This window comes from Phascolarctos cinereus, unplaced genomic scaffold (assembly GCF_003287225.1).
Source record: "Phascolarctos cinereus isolate Bilbo 61053 unplaced genomic scaffold, phaCin_HiC Scaffold_4;HRSCAF=312, whole genome shotgun sequence".
Taxonomy (NCBI): domain Eukaryota; kingdom Metazoa; phylum Chordata; class Mammalia; order Diprotodontia; family Phascolarctidae; genus Phascolarctos; species Phascolarctos cinereus.
The window spans coordinates 54,704,586-54,721,790 of NW_027555847.1; the positions used below are offsets into that span (position 1 = coordinate 54,704,586).

The following is a 17,205-nucleotide window of genomic DNA, read 5'->3' on the forward strand; positions in this document are numbered from 1 at the left end:
TACAGATAAAGAAACTGACAGAGAAAGATAGAGCGACTAACTTGTCCAAGAGCTTAAGAACAGTTAGTAGAACTACCAGTTAACTACTACTAATAGCACTACTACTAGTGACTAGTACTATTACTGGTTATTAGAACCTGTATCTCCTAAATTCTAATCACCTGCTCTTTCTGCTACAATATCACAGACCATTCAGAATTTAAATTTTTAAAAAAAAAACTGGAGGTATATGAAAACCCTTTTTTAAGTCACAGAAAAACCCAAAATTATTTTTCTTCTTTCATCCTTCCATTACTGCAGATGGTGAGCTGCCTCCCAACTTTGTATTCTAGGTTCAGCTCAATTCAATTGATTACAGACAGAGCTGAAAGCCACCTATAATGTAACCAAGTTCCTCATCTTATAAATGAGAAAACTGAGGATCAAAAAGTTCAGTGACTTGCCCATGGTCACTCAGATAGCCAATGGCATGATGGGACATGAAACCCATGTCTTTGGATTCAGAATCCTGCATTTTGTAGCTTGACGAATTGAATTCTAGGTCAGTGGCATTCTATTAGGTTGTCCCTTCCCGAAACAGTTGGGAGCTAAGGCTCTAGTTTCTGTGTATTTTAAGGATCCATGAACATAGTCGAATCCATACATTTCAATCCTGCATCTCCGAATATTTTGGAGTTATAGTCTCCACTCACCCTTTCTACTCTATATGCTGCCATTCAAGTCATCCTTCCATGCCTGGAATGGATTCTTCCTCACTTTCATCTCTTGTCTGCTGCTGTCTTCAAGGCCCACCTGAGGTGCCATCTCTTAAAAAAAAAAAAGCCCAAACCCAACCTGAAAACTGATCTGTCTCCTTAAATTTCTCACAATACTTGCCTTGTGTCTCTGCTTTGCACTTAGGTCAGTCTCCCTTGTATTTTGGGTGCATGTCCTTCCCCCATGAGACTATAAAGGACTCGAGTCAGACCCATAATGGATCTCTCTTCCTAACATCGACCAGATACAGTGCTTTGCACATACTGGAGGTTTCACACATGTCTGTGTTTAACTGTGGATGCTAAGAGGCCACTCCTTATTTCCACATTATTAATAATGTAGACTACATGTACATGCAATAATCTGGGAATACAGGAAGGATTAGTGATTTCATCAGTTTAGGGGATTCCCTCCTCTGAGACTGAGGATGAAGACAGTCTAAGTCTTGGTAGATTGGTTCTAGGGAAATGCCTGAAGCACAGAGAAGTTAAGAGTCTGGCACAGGGTCACACAGCCAGTAAGCATAAGAAATGGGAGTGAAACCCAGGTCTTCCTGATTTCAAGTCCAGCACTCCATTCAATACTCCAAGCTGCCTTTCTCCTATATATATTTACAAATAACAGAAACAATATGATGTGCATATTTACCAATAATGGATAGTAAGTAATATGCTTTGTAGAAAACGTTTTGGTAGTTTTAAAATATGGATAAAGTAACTCAATTTAAGATTTTTCTTGTACAGTGAAATAAAGTACCTCAGCACATCAGAGAGCTAGCCTGAAACTCAGAAAGTCCTGGGTTAATAAATTCCTGCCTCTGACACTTACCACCTGTGTGACCCTGGATAGGTCACTTACCTCTCTGTGCTACAGGTAAATCTATAACTAAACTGCATGTGTTTTTTGGAGTACCCAATACCACCAAAACCACAGATCTACATACTCTCACCTCCTAAACAAATGAACTCAAAACTCCAGGCTGAATGAAATAGGTATGTTATTGATACATCCTTCAAATTTATATGGGATTTTCCTTTTTTGAAATCTCATTCAAATAACCATTAGAAATAGCATTGGTAGTTACAGAACTAAAACCAGTTACAGGCAGCTAGATGACACAGTGGATAGAGCTCTGAGCTTGGAGTCAGGAAGAACCGAGTTCAAATTCTGCTTCAGACACTCACTAGCTATGTAAACCCTGGGCAAGGCACTTAACTACTCCCATTCTCCATTGCCTCATCTATAAAATGGGGTAATAGTAGCACCCACTCCCCAGAGTTGTTGTGAAGATCAAATGAGATAATATTAGTAAACCCTCCGGCATAGTGCCTGGCAAATAGTAGGTGCCATATAAATGCTAGCCAGTGGTAGTAGTAATACTAGTAGTAGTACTAGTAGCAGCAGGAGCAATAACAAATGAAGGAGAGGGGAAGCAACAGAAATTTAAAATTCTGCAAATGGGAATTTAACATAAGGTCACAGACTTAGAGTTAACAGGGACCCTGCATATCATTTAATTCAATTATCATTTTTCAGATGAGGAAGCTGAGAGCCATAAAGACTAAGTGACTTGGAAGAAAAGCTGACATTTGAATCTAGGTCTTATAACACCAAATCCAGGACTCTTTCCACTTTGGTAAGATCAAATATATTGACTTTGTTACCTAGTTTATCAATTCTGTAACAGACAAAAGTCTCTTATTGATCTCTTTATGAAAAAGGATATCTGTAATAAATTTATTAAATGTAATTTTAAAAATACCCACTCAGGTCTTTGGGAGGGCTAAAACTTGGAGCATGCTTCTGAATTATTAAAATAAATATTTTAACTTCTCCAGATGTCAGAATGAACTGCAAACATATACCATACCCCAGAAACCTCTGAAGTAATTTTTGGGCATTTACCTAGCATGCCCTCTACCATTTGGCACCCTGGGGCTTTCAGGCCTCTATCTTTGATTGGGTAGCTCCCCCCAAAACTCTTCACTTGGCAGGTATCCAGGTGGCCAGGTTTTCTTCTCAGCCCTGCCCCCGCCAGGTTATCTTTGTGCCCCCCATCCTTTGACATACTATCTTCCTTTGACAAATTGTCTTTCTCCATTAGAGTATAAACTCCTGGAGGGCAGGAACTGCCTTTTATTCCCACTTGTATTTATATTCTTGGCATTTAGAACAGTGCCTGGAACATATTAAGTTCATAGCAAATACTTGCGTACTGACTTATACAACAGGGAGCAGTTCATAGAATAGGAAGTATCACTGCTACTTGAAAGAAGTACCTGGTTTCCAGTTTTTATGGGGAGAAAATATAGAATATTGCAAAGGATGTGGATTTAATAATATTTAATAATAAGATATTAACAAGAATATGGCTATTTCACTTTATAAATTTGCTCTGTAAATTGACTCATTATTCATTGGGTGAGTACAAATTGGGAATCTAAATGTCATATTTAGAAGCACTTCCAGAATTCACTCCCACATCTGCATACATTTATATACTTCTCAGCAAAAAAAATTCACATAATAATCATTCTGTTAACAAGCAGAATAATATCTCTTGCTTGGTGGTAGGATAAAAAAGAAAGGAGAGATGAGAGTCACATTTAAATTATTCCTTGAAGCACTGATTTAAGGAATGGAAACAGTCTGGGATACCAAATATTTTTTCATAAAAGGTTCAAATTTGAAGGATAAAATGAGAGACTGGAAAAATACATTTATTTAAGAAGGAAGAAACATCATCCTTTCTATGCAAACAAGTCACTTCTAAAAGATGTGGTAAAATTCAGGTATAAGGGTAAACAATGACTAGTCATCTACTGTTGTTAGGAATGATCCCCAAAGTCACTTCAGCTGGCTCTTCCTTCCATTAGTTGCTGGGCCCAGTTCCACTAGCCATCTGCAGTGTCTGTCTATGACATATGTACTAATAGACCAATGATGGGCTGTCCATCCAAACACAGCAGGTCCTAGTCTGGACAATAGGCATTCTTTCTTGTCTTCATTTTTTCTGTGTAGATTATGAAGTCATACTTTTTTGAATGGTTTTTAAGCTTTTTCAGGAGGCGCTCTAGTATTCTAGGGCTTGACATCCTGATGTCACTACAATGTTTGTCATTAATATGAGTATCTAGGGGATGTCTCCATTGGCACGAAGCTAGGTGGCCCAATGAATAGAGTTATAGACCTAGTAGAATCAGGGAGACCTGATTCCAAATTGGTCTCAGAAATTTATTTGCCATATAATCCTGGGCAAGTCACTTAACCTCTCTGTCTGCCTCAGTTTCCTCATGTGCAAAATGGAGGCAATAATAGGACTCACCTCTTGGGACTGTTGTGAAGGAGGACAATGACATTTATAACACGCTTTGCAAACCTTAAAAGCCAAATAAATCCTAGTTATTATTATTATCTCTAGGAAAATGGCAATTTCAAGGATCACAATCTGTTCCCTGAAACAAAAAATTCATCAATATTCTAACAATGTTGCTACATGGCTGCAGATTATGGAAAACCACAATGTCCAGAATCAAAAGGCAGGGACATGGAGTGGGCAAAGCTCAGTTAAGGCATGTGACCAACAATGACCCAGATGATTCATCTGGGAAATAGAAGATTTAAAAAGGGAGGTGTGAGAACAAAGGATAATTAGATGGACAGTTCTTGAACCATGGAACATTAAAAGTGGTAAAGGAAGGTCTTCAGGACATTGGCTGGACCCTCCTAGGGGAATTATGGGACATGGGTCTCAGAGATTCCCTATAATATTAGAATACCAAAGTATGTTGTCCCCTGCATCATCGGTTTGGTCCTCTACCCGTCGTGGGCATCTCATCCATTTTAAATGACTTAGGACGAAATAATGTTAAATGCAAATGGTATATATGAAAATGTATACTATTAAACAGTATCTCTCAAGCTTTATTATTGATGAAAGCTTAATGCTTGTAAGGTAACATACTTTTAATGGCCATAAAATGGCACTCTGTGTCAGATGATCTACTATTTAATATATTAATTGTATCAAAAATCCAAATAAATATTTTTCCTTTGAACTAGTCTACCAGTCTTGAACTTTCAGTACAACAGCACCCCCTAGAGGTTCCTTCAAACTTGCATAGCCTCACAAGCTTACCTTTCTCATCATGAACTCGATTTTCTTTAGATTGATTTTTCATATTAATGTATTCTAGAAAAAGATTGCTAATAAAAAGATGAACTTTGAAAAAAATAAAGCATGAGCACCAACAACCATTTATTATGGAAGGAAAGCAGCTGAAGAGTGCTGGATTTCTGACGTGACTCTGGAAAAATTTCTGGACCTCAGTTCGCAAAGTGGCTAACTAACTTTCTATCTATTCAATTGATTTGGAGACAAAGAACTAGTGAACTCAAATGGAGATACCACCACGAGATGCACCCTCTCTTAGTTTTTTTGCACTCACGGTCTAAAACTAGAAGGACAAATGAGATGGGCAGCTTCCCCATTCCCTTATGCCCATGCCTGCCCACATGCCATTAAAAAAAAATCATCTCCCTTCTGTCAGAAGTAGCACTGGGGCAAGTCACCTACAGCCCAAAGCTCAAATTGGTTCTTGGGCAAGGAAATCTTCCCCCCACTGGAGAGATGAAGAAAGGGTTTATGGAGGAGGTGACTGAATTGGGCCTTCAAGGGTAGCATTATCAACATGTGTAGAAGGCATGCCTATGATCAGCTGATTCTCAGATCTCTTTATCCATCCCAATCTCTCTCCTGACTTCTAGTCTTGCATCTTCGACTATTTCCTGGAGCAATACGGCAGCAAATCAGGCAATCAATCGAACTGGACGTCTTGTAGACATCTTAAATGCAACACAACCAAAACCTAACTCATCAACTTTCCTTCAAATCCCTCCCCTTTCCTAACTTCCTTGTTATCATTGAGTGTCCCACCATACTCCCAGTCCCCCAGGCTTGAAAGCTAGGTGTCATTCTCTCTCCCGGTTACTTACCACCCTGGCCAATATCCAATCAGTGGCCACGTCCGGTCCACTTTGCATTCCAAACATTTTGGATGCGTCCCTCTCTTACCTGACACTGTCACCACCATGGCACAGCCTCTCAATGCCTGGACTACTGCAAAGATTTTCTTGGGACTGGGTTTCCCTAACTCATGTCTCTGCCCACTCTAGTTCATCCTCTACTCCGCTGTCTTCCTAAAGTGCGTCTTCCTAAAGTGATGATCTGACCATGTCACTCCTCTATTTAGCCAACTCCAGAGGCTCCCTGTCACCTCCAGAAGTCAAGAGAAAAATCTCTGTTTGACACCACTAATGTGAAAATATATTTAATAAGCATGTATATGTAGAGCCTATATCAGATTGCGTGCCGTCTTGGGGAGGGAGGGGGAGAAAAATTTAAAACTCAAAAGCATATGGAAGTGACTGTTGATGAATCAAAATTAATTAATTTTTTAAAAATTAAAAAAAAAGAATTGAGTCCAAGTCAAGTTTCTTCTAACACATATTTATTGACCATAAAAATGAATTTAAATAAATATAAATCCTTTTACTCAGTTTCAAAAATTCAGTTTAATTGTAAAATGGGATAGAAATGGATAGACAGCTGTTTGTGTGAAAATAATTTGTTTGTTTTAGTAGACTGAGAGTTCATTATTAGCTGATAATACATCATGGCATCCCAAAATGGTGACATAATCTTAGACTGTATTAAAAGAAGTATAAAGTCCAAAACCTGAAAAAAAAATCTCTGTTTGGCTTTTGAAGAAGCCTTTCCTAAATCGCCTGCTTCTCTGAGCTCCCTGTACTTGTTTTTTCCTACTACACAATAATATTCCATTTCATTCATATGCCAGAATTTCTCCAGCCAGTCTCCAATCAATGGGAATTCACTTTCTTTCCAGTTCTTTGCTACCGCACACACAAAAGTTGCTATGAATATTTTGGTATCTATTGGCTCTTTCTTTGTTTTCATCTTCCTTAGGCTGCCTGCTTAAAAGACCCTTTGGCTTTTTTCATACCGTAGAGGGATGAGTTCTTGCTATATGACCTCAAACAAGTCTTAGTTTCCTCATTTATAGAAGTGAGGGAGTTGGAACTGACCATCTTTAAGTAGTGTGTCAGGTCTAAATCTTATGATCAGTCAGTCCACAAACATGGACAATAAATTTAGTACCTGGGATGGATTCAAAGAAAGGCCAAAAAGAAAGTCCCTGCTCCAAAGAGCTCACAGTCTAATAGGGGAAATAACACAGACAATTATGTATAAACAAGATACAGCTGGGATAAATTGGGGCTAATCTTTGAGGGAAAGCACTAGCATTAAGGACAATCAGCAAAAGCTTCTTGCAGAAGAAAGAAATGTGCACCCAATTCCCTGCATGAAATACTCTGTGATTTTCAGGAGATTGTTCACATTAGCCCACAGGCCCAGAACACCTTACTCTCACATTTCAGCCAGCTAAAATCCCATGTGCTGATAAGGCTTGACTCAAATGCCACTTTAGGTAATTCATTTAATTTCTCAAGGACTCTGTTTCCTCATCTGCAAATGAGGGGTTGAAGTAGGTAATCTCCAAAGTCCCTTACAGCTATGTTATCTCTCCTTGTAAAATTCCCTTCTGTTCTACAGGTGAAAAATGATCCCTTTCCTATGAGCTCTCAAAGCCCGTGACTTGCATCTCATAAACACAATCTATTTAATGATCTACTTTATGCTGTATTTATTTATTTATGTGCATATTATTTCCCCCTTATTAAACTGCAAGCTGACTGCAGGCAGGGATTGTGTCTTATCCCTCTTCGAGCCTAGGCACATTGAATTTTGTGCAGAATGGAAACTAAATTAGGGTTTACTAAATTGAATATGAACAATAATTGCCTTCTCCAAGTCTTACATTGCCTTTTTCTTTAATAATTTATTTATTTTTAGCTTTCAACATTCATTTCCATAAGATTTTGAGTTTTAAATTTTCTCCTCATCCCCCTCCTCCCCCTCCCCAAGATGGCATGCAATCTGATAGAAGCTCTACTTATGCATTCATATTAAGCATATTTCCACATTAGTCATGATGTAAAGAAGAATTAGAACTAATGGGAGGAACCACGAGAAAGAAGAAACAAAACAAAACAACAAAAGAAAAGGAGAGTGAATAGTGTGCTTCAATCTGCATTCAGACTCCATAGCTCTTTCTCTGGATGTGGATACCTCTTTTCCATTGTGAGTCTTTTGGAATTATCTTAGATCCTTGCATTGCTGAGAAAAGCTAAGTCTAACCAAAGTTGGTCATCACACAATACTGCTGTTACTGTGTACAATGTTCTCCTAGTTCTGCTCACTTCATTCAAGCATCAGTCCATACAAGTCTTTCCAGGTTTTTCTAAAGTCAGCCTGTTCATCATTTCTTACAGCACAGTAGTATTCCATTGCATTCATACACCACAACTTGTTCAGTCATTCCCCAATTGATGGGCTTCCCCTCAATTTCCAAATCTTTGGCACCACAAAAAGAGCTGCTATAAATATTTTGTACATGTGGGTCCTTTTCCTGTTTTTATGACCTCTTCAGGATACAGCCCTAAAAGTGCTATTGCTGGGTCAAAGGGTATGCACAATTTTGTAGCCCTTTGGGCATAGTTCCAAATTGCTCTCCAGAATGGTTGGATCATTTCACAATTCCACCAACACCAATGTTAGTGTTCCAATTTTCCCACATCTTCTCCAACATTCATTATTTTACTGTTTTGTCATGTTAAACAATCTGAAAGGCGTGATGTTGTACCTCAGAGTCGTTTTGATTTGCATTTCTCTAATCAATAGTGATTTAGATCATTTTTTCATATGACTCCATGAAAATTTTAATTTTCATTTAATTTTAATTTTATTTCTTCTTCAATTTCTTCCTCTGAAAACTGCCTGTTCATATCCTTTGACCATTTATCATTTGGGGAATAACCTGTATCCTTATAAATTATATTGCTTTTTTCTTAAGCTATCTAAAGATGAAGGGGCAATTATTCCTTAGCAAATCGAGGGCATTACAAATCTTTCCCAAAGGAATTTATTTATTAGTTATTAGAGGATATAATAAGGCACCTCCACATAGGGAGCTTAAATCATTCTAGAAAGTTGAGAGGACCTGCTTTGATGGTGCTGTTCTTAAAAGCCTATAGAGGAATAGGGAGAAGGAGATGATTAGCATTGCAGGTTTTCCTCCAACACAAATTCCGTTTTAAATATCTTATGTTAATGAATATTGGTCATTTGGGGCTAGACAGGGGAAATACTTACTCTTAAACTCACAAGGGATAATTTTTCTAGAGAAAAATTTGCTAAATTCCCCTCACTTGAGACTGATAGATTTCTGTCTGAAGACATTAATAAATAGTCATGTGGGGACTTCTGGTAAAGATTCCAACTATGTCCAGCTCCCTCTAAAACTTCTGCAACCACAATAACATAGCTAGCCAAATGAAACAGAAGAGCAACAAAGGAAATGCACCAAAAAAAAAAATCTAGAGTCAGGTAATCCCCACAGGGGAAGGAGAGTAAACAGCTAGAAATTGTTGGCTGGGCGTCCTCCCTATGGTAGATTCCTTCACTTGGTTCACTAGCCTTCTGACCATAACCCCAGCAGCAGAAGGAAGGGGGTCATGCCAAATTCAGGATGATCATATTAAGACGTGAGGGTCTGAACCACACACAAGAAGGACTTTAAAAGGGGTGTTAGACTGAGACAATTGGGAACCAGGAGGGTCGCGTGATTCATTCCACAGCTCAGCTCTACTCTCTCATACTGACCTTATCTGTTATACAGCGAGGGTCCAGCTGTGGTGTCATTATCACCTAAAAGCATGTTGCTATTTTGGGAACACAAAGTCGTGTGATTCAGCAGTCGTCCGACTAGAGCCAAAAAGTTCTGAGGTATCTCAGCAGGTTCCCCGGGTCTACTTCTGGGCTCTTTTTTACTGCCCTCCACACTCCTGGGTTTTTTGTTGTTGTTGTTGTGGCTTCACCTGTGAGCTCTAAGTACGATCAGACATGAAACCATGAGAGGAACAAATGTATACAAGGCTCTCATGTCTACACACTTCTACTCCAAAGGCTCACCTTTGTGGGACCACAACCTTGAAGTCAAGGAACACCAGACAGGGGGATGCAGACAGTAAGATAAAGGAAGAATACGAAAGCAGGAAAATAACCCTATCCCTTCCATTGCTATAAGCGACATTACTTTATTTCTGCTTCTTAAAAATGAATAGACCACTGGTATGCATTTCCTTACTAATAGGTAAGGCAAGAGGCAGCTAGGTGGCGCCATAGCGCACAGAGTGCTGGGCCTGGAGTCAGGAAGACCCATTTTCCTGAGTTCAAATCAGGCCTCAGACACTTATGTGACCTTGGGCAAGTCACTTCACTCTGTTTGCCTCCGTTTCCTCATCTGGAAAATGAGCTGGAGAAAGAAATGGCAAAGCACGCCAGTATCCATGTCATGAAAACCCCAATTGGGATCATGAAGAGTCAGACATGACTAAAACAACTGAACGAAAATGAAGGCATGGAAAAACCGATTGCCCACACCTAAGTAATTCCACTCCCCAGATCTATCAAATCATCTTCAACTGAAGAACTGACTTTTTTAGAAAGGTGGGATAACATTTCCCTTTTTAAAGATGACCAATTCTTACTCGAGTCTCAGCTGAGTTTCTTAAAGGTATTTTAAGGATAATACTAAGTATCACAGTTACAATTTCCTTTTTTTCCTAAGAAAGGAGAATCTGTTTTCAGCATTATTATAAGAGAAAACAGGGATCTATATATCCTTGTTAAAAAAAACTTTTCATATGTAATATTGCATGAATAAAATATTAGCAAAGACATGCTAGCAAAATATTTTAAAAGATTATACACTATGATTGGTTTGGGTTTATATCAGGAATACAGTGTTGGTTCATTAGGGAAATTCTAAATATAAAAGATCATATTAATGATAAAAACAATAAAAATCACATGATTTACCAATAAATGCTTTTTAAGAAACCTTTTGAGAAATTATAGTACCTTTTATGTTAAAAGCAATAGAAAGTATGAAATAGTATCATTCCAAAACCAAACCAAAACCAATATCATCAAGTATAATGGAGAATAATAGGGGCAGCTAAGTGATACAATGGATTCAGGGCCAGACCTGGAGTCAGGAAGACTCATCTTCCCAGGTTCAAATCCAGCCCTAGACACTTACTAACTGTGTGACCCTGGGCAAGTCACTTAAACTCTGTTTGCCTAAAAAAAAAATGAAATAAATTTTAAAAAAAGAAGCTAAGGATTACACGTAAGAGAAGAAGAAACAAAATTATTGCTTTTTGCAAATGATAGGATAGTTTATTTAGAAAACCTTAGAGATTCAACAAAAACTAACAGAAATAATTTCAGTAATATATCAGGATAAAAATAAATCCACAAAAATTATCAGCTTTTCTGAACACTATAAAAAAAAATCAGAAAGGGACAGAAAAACAAATTCCATTCAAAATTATCAAAGAGTATGTAGAATATCTGGGAGTTCACTTACCAAGGCATACATGACAATTATATGAAACTCTACAGATATAAAAAAGATAAATAATTGGAAAGGAATTATTCATGGTTGAGCTATGCTACTGCAAATGATAATGTTACCTAAGTTTATTTACAAATTCAGTGTTCTAACAATCAAACTACCCAAGGATTACTTTCTATAACTAGAAAAATGAGGGGCAGCTAGGTGGCACGATAGGTAGAGCTCCGGCCTTTGAATCAGGAGGACCTGAGTTCAACTCCGGCCTCAGACCAAAACACTTGACACTTACTAGCTGTGTGACCCTGGGCAAGTCACTTAACCCCGACTGCCTTATCAAAAGGCAAAAAAAAAAAAAAGGAAGAAAATTTATTTGGTCAAGAATCTCCAAAGAAATAATGAAAAAGTGTGGGAAGTTTGGGGATCTAGCAATTCCAGGACTTAAACTATACTGCAAAGCATCAATCATCAAAGCATTTTGGTACTAGCTAAAAAATAGAAAAATTGAGCGCTAGAACAGATTGTGTGCAAGATCCAGAAGCAATTGGACATAATAGCCCAAGTGTTCAATAAATACAAGGACACAAATTACTAGAATAAGGATTCACTATTGGACAAATAGTGCTTGGAATACTGGAAAATAATACGAAGAAATTAGACTGAGACCAATATCTCACTCTGTCTACCATAATAACTTCCAAATGGATACAGGACCTTAATATAAAAAGCTACATCATAAACAAATTAAATGAGAATGGAAAGTGATCTATTTCCTTACTATGGATAACAGAAGAATTCCATACTAAACAAGAGACAGAGGTAATAAAATGATTACATAAAATTGAAATCTGCCTTCTGACCTCATCCCTCAATTAAAATTGCTCCCTCCAACATTACTGTTGATCTCTTAATTATCTAATCCAATCCACATCCTTGCTTATCTCTCTGCAGCAGTTGACACTATTGTCTCCTTTAAGATTACCCTGTTTTTTCACCACACTGCTCTTTCTCAGTATGACATCTATCTGTATGACTGCCCTTCTCAGTCTTCTCTGCTGAATCATCATGTATGTCACACTTTACAACTTGGTGTACCCCCATGGTTCCTTCCTAGGCTCCCTTTACATCTTCTCACATGGTGATCTCATCAGCTTACATATGTTTAATAATCATATCTATGATGAAAACTCCAGTCTGCACATCTAGCACTAGTATCTCTCCTCAGCTCCAATTTCACATAATTGAATATTAGTCATTTCAAATCCCCCCTGGGCCATGGTCTTTCCAGTAGCAATGTATGGCTGTGAGAATTGGACTATAAGGAAAGCTGAGTGCTGAAGAATCAATGCTTTCAAAGAAGATTTTTGATAGTCCCTTGGACAACAAGGACTTTAAATCAGTCAATACCTAAAGAAATTAATCCACACTATTCACTGGAAGGTCAAATACTGAAATGGATGCTTAAATACTTCGACCAGTTAATAAGAAGACAGAACTCATTGGAAAAGATCCTAATGTCAGGAAAGACTGAAGGCAAAAGGAAAAGGGAGTAACAGAGGACGGAGCTGGATAGACAGTGTCGTGGAACTTAGCTTACACAGATGTCGGGACACAGTGGAGGACAGAAGGGCTTGGCATGCAATGGTCCAGGGGGTCACAAAGAGTTGGACATGACTGAGCAGCTCAATAACAACAGCAACTTTTCAAAGGGGAAATCCCAGGAAGCTCAAATTCAACATGGTCAAAACCAGAATCATTATCATTATTTAAGTTAGAATGATCTCTTCCCCAAATCCCACCCCCTCTTCTGAACCTCCTTATTTCTGTTGAGGGTACTGGCCATCAAACCAGTCACAAATATTCAAAACCCCAAAGTTGTCCCTGACTCTTACTGCACATTAGTGGCCAAGTCTTACCATTTCTGTCTCTATGTCTCATTGACGTGTCCCCATCTCTCCATTCACACAGCCACCACTCTAGTTCAAGCTTTCATCACTTCTCGACTATTCTATCGGAATAGCCTCCTAATTGGCCTCCCTGCCTCAGACCTCTCCCCACTCCAGTCCATCCTCCACACAGCTGCCAACATCACTCTCTTGCTTAAACTCCAGTGGCTCCCTATCACCTTTAGAATAAACTAAAACCTTAACATTAAAGCCAGACCCCACTCCAACCTGTGTTCACACACTCTATAGTTTGGTCAAATCAGTCTACTGTCCTCACTAATAATAATAACAACAACAATAGCATTTATACAATACTTCAGAGTTTGGAAAGTGATTTATAAATAATGTCTCATTTCGTTCTCAAAACAACTCTGAGAGGTAGTGAATATTAAATATTCCCAATTTATTGATGAGAAAACTCTGGCATGCCAAAATTAAGTGACCTACCGAGGGTCACACAGCCAGTATCTGAGACTATCTTTGACCTCAAGACTTCCTGACTCCAGGTTAAGTCCAGCACTGACTGTACCACCTGGCTATGTGGGAAGGCGTGTCCCACGAAACTACAAATCCCAGAATGCCCTTCCATTCTGAGTGTCTGATTTACACTTTATATCCTCAGCACTAGGTACAGCGCCTGACCCAAAGCAGGTACTAAACAAATGTTTCTTGATTTATTGATTGCTACCACTGACCAGAAGGAACCTGACTTTTTTCTTTACCACAGGAATAAAAATGTCTAAAACGTCTACAGGAGTTATTAGAGGGTTAAAGAGTCCAGATGCTTTATGTATAGCAATTCCAAGAATAATCCTATTACCTTTAAATGGCTATCACTCCCCTTTGAAACTCTGATTAGTCAGGAGACAGCCAATGCCCATGGCTGTGCTAATAGCCCTGCAGCCTGCCAAACAGAAAATTACGCTCCAGCTGCAGTAAGGATTGCCAGTGTTCACTGCTACCCTGTTAAGTAATTCCTCCTCCCTCTCTCCGCCCAGCCCTCTATTCCATTTTCTAGTACAACAGCTTTAGTTGGGGGAGGAGAGCTTAAATTATAGGTGAATATGACATTGTGCCTGCAGACTCAATGGAATGGAGCTTCCCAAGCACGACAAATGACATCCTATTGAGGGCTGTTTTCAAGGCACAGCTGCTCCTGAAGTGTGCATGGAAAAATCTTTCTAGCTCCCGAAGGAGCGACCAGAGCTGGCTCTTCCTGACCTGTCTTGCTAGACTTGCATGGAAAACAGAGAAAAGCCTTCTTCCAGTGGTTTTTATCAGGCAGAGTCTACAGCCCAGTCATCTTGACCGCAAAGCTGGGCAGTGGTTTTGATTTACTGCTATGATTCACAGAAGAAGCAGCTGTCAATTTTAATAAAATCTGAAAGCCACAAAGTAGAAGCAAACACTGTCTCTCCTACAACTTTCCTTCTATTCTCCTGGATTGTTTCTTTTCTGTTTAATGAAAGTAAAACTGACTTTCAGATTTTTCCTTCATGCAGACATACATTGGGTACACGTCCCAGTGTAATGATTTTAATTAATAGGAAGTCAAGAGTTAATCTCAGCATAATTTACCTTTAATTTCCAATTCTCTTTTTAAATATTTAACTTAATTTTAAAATTATTTTGGATCCCTTTTGTAAAATGTTGTAATGATTTCCAGGTAAATTTCCCCATCCTCCCAGCATTTAGCTTTTCTCTGAAACAAAGGAAAGCCAAATGACAGAGTTACCATGTCTGTTAGCATAGCAACATTTGGCACACATAGCCTCCCACCTTTCTACTGACATTATCTATTCCCTGGGATCAAGATTAGCCATTTACTCAGAGCTCTGCTTTCTTCATTTTCGTTACTGAAGTCATTCCAATATCTCTTTTGTTGGTCATGATATTCTAAATAAAGTCCTGGTTTTTCATTGATCTTACTATCAAAGGAAATAATATTGATGCAACAAGGTGGCCCAGTGCTTGGAGCGCTGGACCTGGAGGCAGGAAGACATGTGTTCAAATGTGGTCTCAGACATTAGCTGTGTGACCCTGAACAAGTCACTTAACTTTTGCTTGCTTCAGTTTCTTCATCTGTAAAGTGGAGGCAACAATAACACCTAACTCCAAAGGTTGTTGTGAGGATAAAAAACCAAAATAATATTTGCAAAACGCATCACAAACCTTAAAGGGCTTCATTAACACTAGCAGAAAGCGAAATGTAATCATTCAGTGCTTCACAATATAAAATGTTAAAGTTTTTCAATCCTTTCACTGAACTTCTGAGTCATTCATATCCAGAAAATTTCTTAAAATGTACTATGATGTTTACACCATATATATAATCCATAGAGATTGTGAAATTTCACTGAGTGCTTCTTACCTTGCACGTCTCAGCACACCTCCATCACAAATGGGGTTTTCCTGATTTTTGATGTCATTGGTTTAAAAAAATTCCCTCAAGGATTTGGGTGTGTATAAGAACATTGAAAATGACGCCACTTTTTTGTGGTTCTAAAATAGAAAAATCTGTTTTCAAGAAGCCAAAAGACACTGGGCCCTTCACACCGGGCATTCACCTCAGCTTTATTTCTACCACACTGAGAGAAATACAGATAACATTCATTAAAAAGAGGAAGTATCTTCCTCTCTCCTCCTTTATTCGAAGCAGGGGTTAGGCATGTCAGCTTGTCCAACATGAACAGGGTGGGCAAGCTTGGGTAGATTGTAATCTTTGTTGTTAGAGAGCACTTCCATTTGAGGGACCGAGGGGCCGATGAGAAAGACTGTTATACAAGAATCCATCTGCTCGTAGGAGTAAAGGATTGAGTCACTCGCCGCCTATTAATTGCTCAAGTGCTAGTCAATAGAAGCCTCATGGCTCTTGAATTTCATTTTGAAATGGGAGAAAATGTGTTCTCTGGTGAGAAGATTAGGACTAACTATAATAAACTATTATCTCCAAATTGAAGTGTACTTTCAGATATATATACCCACAACACTGACTGACTCATTTAGGGTTAAATAATCAATACATTAGTTAGCTATTAGGAGACATGGAGAACAGAAATGCTAAACCAGGGTTTCTACCTTCAAAAAGCTTTCAGTTTAGTTGGGGAAGTCCAATTTGTTCCAAGTCAACAAGCACCAGTCAACATGGAGGAGAGGGGGCAGCTAGGTGGCACAGCGGATAGAGCACCAGCCCTGCAGTTAGGAGGACCTGAGTTCAAATCAAGATTCAGACACATAACACTTGCTAGCTGTGTGACTCTGGGCGAGTCACTTAACCCCAATTGCCTCACTAAAAAAAATAAATAAATAAAAATTCAAGAGGAGAGAACAGGGATTAATTAGATAGGGCTAAGCTTATGAAGACAGCAAAGTGGGGCCGAGGCAGAGATACCGATGTGGGAAAGTGACAGAATACTGAAGTTTGTGCCGAGAGCAAAGAACAGGTTTAGGAAGAATGAGGTATACAGATACAGACACACGGGGAAAATGAATTCCTTGTTATCTACACCCATTCTCCAGCTTCCAAAAACTAAAACCAGTTCTTATAAAAAGTGAGTGCAATTGGGACATTTCTGTGATATACATGCATGTCGAGAATAATTCTCACTTCTGGGACAAGCAAGCTTAATTTCTAAGTTCTGTATATATTTTTTGTAAATCACAAAAGGCTACATAAATGTCAGCCACTATATATAGTTATTATTCATGTGATAAAATAGAATAGAATGTTTTGCTTGCTCTTTGTGAAACAGTTAATTAATTATAGATACAATTTGCATCCAAAACACTCTCTGCCAAACAAGAGAATCCAGAATGGAAAAAGACTCAAAGACTAGAACTGGAAATTATACCAGTCTCTAGATGAAAGATGAACAAAGAGAAAAAAGTCAATTCTTGACTCTGCTGAAGTGAAATGATTTTTGTTTTGGTAGCGGGTGTGCAGT

General features: G+C 38.6%; 1 protein-coding gene across 1 annotated transcript in view; it reads right to left on the reverse strand.

Moving 5' to 3' along the window:
* The window catches only part of VGLL4 (vestigial like family member 4), a 186,168-nt gene that overhangs the window by 103,203 nt on the left and 65,760 nt on the right, over nt 1-17,205 (reverse strand). The gene's annotated exons all lie outside the window — the stretch shown is intronic.